The following is a 5,000-nucleotide window of genomic DNA, read 5'->3' on the forward strand; positions in this document are numbered from 1 at the left end:
GCCCCTACTGCTACTACTGCTACTACTGCTACTACTGCTACTACTACTACTACTAGTAGTCGTTGGGTGTCATGCGCGGTGGGAAAAGTCACAAAGGTCGTGGCGGTGCTCGTGTTGTCGGGGTAGAGAGGGAGCGGTGAAATTCTTGTGTTAAACTCGTCTCCGTTGTCGAGGCAAATGTGGCAATGGACACGGGAGGGGCAAGCTAAAAGATATCACAAACGTCAAAAATAAGAAAACTAGTAAACGTCAAAAATAAGAAAACGAGGTCATATAGATCACGGTCCCGCGTCATCCTTGTCACGTGGCGCAAAAATATATTTTTAAAAAGGGGAATGCAACACGAGGACTTCCCAGGAGGTCACCCATCCTAGTACTACTCTCGCCCAAGCACGCTTAACTTCGGAGTTTTGATGGGATCCGGTGCTTTAGTGCTGGTATGATCGCATCCGACATGCAACTTTGTATTTGTTCCTTATGCTTGCCCCTACTACTACTACTACTAGTACTACTACTACTACTACTACTACTACTACTACTACTACTACTACTACTACTACTACTACTACTACTACTACTACTACTACTACTACTACTACTACTACTACTACTACTACTACTACTACTACTACTACTAGTCGTTGGGTGTCATGCGCGGTGGGAAAAGTCACAGAGGTCGTGGCGGTGCTCGTGTTGTCGGGGTAGAGAGGGAGCGGTGAAATTCTTGTGTTAAACTCGTCTCCGTTCTCGAGGCAAATGTGGCAATGGACACGGGAGGGGCAAGCTAATACATATCACAAAGGTCAAAAATAAGAAAACTAGTAAACGTCAAAAATAAGAAAACGAGGTCATATAGATCACGGTCCCGCATCATCCTTGTCACGTGGCGCAAAAATATATTTAAAAAGGGGAATGCAACACGAGGACTTCCCGGTGCTTTAGTGCTGGTATGATCGCATCCGACATGCAACTATCTATTTGTTCCTTATGCTTGCCCCTACTACTACTACTACTACTACTACTAGTACTACTACTAGTACTACTACTACTACTACTACTACTACTACTACTACTACTACTACTACTACTAGTACTACTACTACTACTACTACTACTACTACTACTACTACTACTACTACTACGACTACGACTACCACCACCACCACCACCACCACCACCACCACCACCACTACTACTACTACTTGTCGTTGGGTGTCAAGCGCGGTGGGAAAAGTCACAGAGGTCGTGGCGGTGCTTGTGTTGTCGGGGTAGAGAGGGAGCGGTGAAATTCTTGTGTTAAACTCGTCTCCGTTGTCGAGGCAAATGTGGCAATGGACACGGGAGGGGTAAGCTAAAACATATCACAAACGTCAAAAATAAGAAAACTAGTAAACGTCAAAAATAAGAAAACGATGTAATATAGATCACGCTCCCACGTCATCCTTGTCACGTGGCGCAAAAATATATGTAAAAAGGGGAATGCAACACGAGGACTTCCCAGGAGGTCACCCATCCTAGTACTACTCTCGCCCAAGCACGCTTAACTTCGGTGTTCTGATGGGATCCGGTGCTTTAGTGCTGGTATGATCGCATCCGACATGTAACTATCTATTTGTTCCTTATGCTTGCCCCTACTACTACTACTACTTCTACTACTACTACTACTACTACTACTACTACTACTACTACTTGTCGTTGGGTGTCAAGCGCGGTGGGAAAAGTCACAAAGGTCGTGCCGGTGCTTGTTTTGTCGGGGTAGAGAGGGAGCGGTGAAATTCTTGTGTTAAACTCGTCTCCGTTGTCGAGGCAAATGTGTCAATGGACACGGGAGGGGCAAGCTAAAAGATATCACAAACGTCAAAAATAAGAAAACTAGTAACGTCAAAAATAAGAAAACGAGGTCATATAGATCACGGTCCCGCGTCATCCTTGTCACGTGGCGCAAAAATATATTTAAAAAGGGGAATGCAACACGAGGACTTCCCAGGAGGTCACCCATCCTAGTACTACTCTCGCCCAAGCACGCTTAACTTCGGAGTTCTGATGGGATCCGATGCTTTAGTGCTGGTATGATTGCATCCGACATGCAACTATCTATTTGTTCCTTATGCTTGCCCCTACTGCTACTACTGGTACTACTGCTACTACTCCTACTACTACTACTACAACTACTACTAGTAGTCGTTGGGTGTCATGCGCGGTGGGAAAAGTCACAAAGGTCGTGGCGGTGCTCGTGTTGTCGGGGTAGAGAGGGAGCGGTGAAATTCTTGTGTTAAACTCGTCTCCGTTGTCGAGGCAAATGTGGCAATGGACACGGGAGGGGCAAGCTAAAAGATATCACAAACGTCAAAAATAAGAAAACTAGTAAACGTCAAAAATAAGAAAACGAGGTCATATAGATCACGGTCCCGCGTCATCCTTGTCACGTGGCGCAAAAATATATTTTTAAAAAGGGGAATGCAACACGAGGACTTCCCAGGAGGTCACCCATCCTAGTACTACTCTCGCCCAAGCACGCTTAACTTCGGAGTTCTGATGGGATCCGGTGCTTTAGTGCTGGTATGATCGCATCCGACATGCAACTTTGTATTTGTTCCTTATGCTTGCCCCTACTACTACTACTACTAGTACTACTACTACTACTACTACTACTACTACTACTACTACTACTACTAGTCGTTGGGTGTCATGCGCGGTGGGAAAAGTCACAGAGGTCGTGGCGGTGCTCGTGTTGTCGGGGTAGAGAGGGAGCGGTGAAATTCTTGTGTTAAACTCGTCTCCGTTCTCGAGGCAAATGTGCCAATGGACACGGGAGGGGCAAGCTAATACATATCACAAAGGTCAAAAATAAGAAAACTAGTAAACGTCAAAAATAAGAAAACGAGGTCATATAGATCACGGTCCCGCATCATCCTTGTCACGTGGCGCAAAAATATATTTAAAAAGGGGAATGCAACACGAGGACTTCCCGGTGCTTTAGTGCTGGTATGATCGCATCCGACATGCAACTATCTATTTGTTCCTTATGCTTGCCCCTACTACTACTACTACTACTACTACTAGTACTACTACTAGTACTACTACTAGTACTACTACTACTACTACTACTACTACTACTACTAGTACTACTACTACTACTACTACTACTACTACTACTACTACTACTACGACTACGACTACCACCACCACCACCACCACCACCACCACCACCACCACCACCACCACTACTACTACTACTACTTGTCGTTGGGTGTCAAGCGCGGTGGGAAAAGTCACAGAGGTCGTGGCGGTGCTTGTGTTGTCGGGGTAGAGAGGGAGCGGTGAAATTCTTGTGTTAAACTCGTCTCCGTTGTCGAGGCAAATGTGGCAATGGACACGGGAGGGGTAAGCTAAAACATATCACAAACGTCAAAAATAAGAAAACTAGTAAACGTCAAAAATAAGAAAACGATGTAATATAGATCACGCTCCCGCGTCATCCTTGTCACGTGGCGCAAAAATATATGTAAAAAGGGGAATGCAACATGAGGACTTCCCAGGAGGTCACCCATCCTAGTACTACTCTCGCCCAAGCACGCTTAACTTCGGTGTTCTGATGGGATCCGGTGCTTTAGTGCTGGTATGATCACATCCGACATGTAACTATCTATTTGTTCCTTATGCTTGCCCCTACTACTACTACTACTACTACTTCTACTACTACTACTACTACTACTACTACTACTACTACTACTACTTGTCGTTGGGTGTCAAGCGCGGTGGGAAAAGTCACAGAGGTCGTGGCGGTGCTTGTGTTGTCGGGGTAGAGAGGGAGCGGTGAAATTCTTGTGTTAAACTCGTCTCCGTTGTCGAGGCAAATGTGGCAATGGACACGGGAGGGGTAAGCTAAAACATATCACAAACGTCAAAAATAAGAAAACTAGTAAACGTCAAAAATAAGAAAACGATGTAATATAGATCACGCTCCCGCGTCATCCTTGTCACGTGGCGCAAAAATATATGTAAAAAGGGGAATGCAACATGAGGACTTCCCAGGAGGTCACCCATCCTAGTACTACTCTCGCCCAAGCACGCTTAACTTCGGTGTTCTGATGGGATCCGGTGCTTTAGTGCTGGTATGATCACATCCGACATGTAACTATCTATTTGTTCCTTATGCTTGCCCCTACTACTACTACTACTACTACTTCTACTACTACTACTACTACTACTACTACTACTACTACTACTACTTGTCGTTGGGTGTCAAGCGCGGTGGGAAAAGTCACATAGGTCGTGGCGGTGCTTGTGTTGTCGGGGTAGAGAGGGAGCGGTGAAATTCTTGTGTTAAACTCGTCTCCGTTGTCGAGGCAAATGTGGCAATGGACACGGGAGGGGCAAGCTAAAACTATCACAAACGTCAAAAATAAGAAAACTAGTAAACGTCAAAAATAAGAAAACGATGTAATATAGATCACGCTCCCGCGTCATCCTTGGCACGTGGCGTAAAAATATATTTAAAAAGGGGAATGCAACACGAGGACTTCCTAGGAGGTCACCCATCCTAGTACTACTCTCGCCCAAGCGCGCTTAACTTCGGAGTTCTGATGGGATCCGGTGCTTTAGTGCTGGTATGATCGCATCCGACATGTAACTATCTATTTGTTCCTTATGCTTGCCCCTACTACTACTACTACTACCAGTATTACTACTACTACTACTACTAGTACTACTACTACTACTACTACTACTACTACTACTACTACTACTACTACTACTACTACTACTACTACTACTATTGGTACTAGTACTATTACTAGTACTACTACTACTACTACTACTACTACTTGTCGTTGGGTGTCAAGCGCGGTGGGAAAAGTCACAGAGGTCGTGGCGGTGCTTGTGTTGTCGGGGTAGAGAGGGAGCGGTGAAATTCTTGTGTTAAACTCGTCTCCGTTGTCGAGGCAAATGTGGCAATGGACACGGGAGGGGCAAGCTAAAACATATCACAAACGTCAAAA

The 5,000-nt window shown here is 45.2% G+C and overlaps 7 non-coding genes across 7 annotated transcripts; all 7 read right to left on the reverse strand.

The window, feature by feature from the left end:
* Nucleotides 1-332: 332 nt before the first annotated feature.
* Nucleotides 333-451, reverse strand: LOC123415477. Its single transcript, XR_006615195.1, has one exon. It is a non-coding gene; the product is annotated as a 5S ribosomal RNA (ribosomal RNA).
* A 1,025-nt stretch (nucleotides 452-1,476) lies between these two features.
* On the reverse strand, nucleotides 1,477-1,595 carry LOC123415565. The gene has a single exon (XR_006615277.1). It is a non-coding gene; the product is annotated as a 5S ribosomal RNA (ribosomal RNA).
* A 367-nt stretch (nucleotides 1,596-1,962) lies between these two features.
* LOC123415265 lies at nucleotides 1,963-2,081 on the reverse strand. The gene has a single exon (XR_006614984.1). It is a non-coding gene; the product is annotated as a 5S ribosomal RNA (ribosomal RNA).
* Nucleotides 2,082-2,454: 373 nt separating this feature from the next.
* On the reverse strand, nucleotides 2,455-2,573 carry LOC123416417. The gene has a single exon (XR_006616078.1). It is a non-coding gene; the product is annotated as a 5S ribosomal RNA (ribosomal RNA).
* A 941-nt stretch (nucleotides 2,574-3,514) lies between these two features.
* LOC123416275 lies at nucleotides 3,515-3,633 on the reverse strand. The gene has a single exon (XR_006615946.1). It is a non-coding gene; the product is annotated as a 5S ribosomal RNA (ribosomal RNA).
* A 377-nt stretch (nucleotides 3,634-4,010) lies between these two features.
* Nucleotides 4,011-4,129, reverse strand: LOC123416276. The gene has a single exon (XR_006615947.1). It is a non-coding gene; the product is annotated as a 5S ribosomal RNA (ribosomal RNA).
* Nucleotides 4,130-4,505: 376 nt separating this feature from the next.
* LOC123415640 lies at nucleotides 4,506-4,624 on the reverse strand. Its single transcript, XR_006615349.1, has one exon. It is a non-coding gene; the product is annotated as a 5S ribosomal RNA (ribosomal RNA).
* Nucleotides 4,625-5,000: the final 376 nt, after the last annotated feature.

The sequence above is a fragment of the Hordeum vulgare genome, unplaced genomic scaffold (assembly GCF_904849725.1).
Source record: "Hordeum vulgare subsp. vulgare unplaced genomic scaffold, MorexV3_pseudomolecules_assembly, whole genome shotgun sequence".
In the NCBI taxonomy this organism is placed as follows: domain Eukaryota; kingdom Viridiplantae; phylum Streptophyta; class Magnoliopsida; order Poales; family Poaceae; genus Hordeum; species Hordeum vulgare.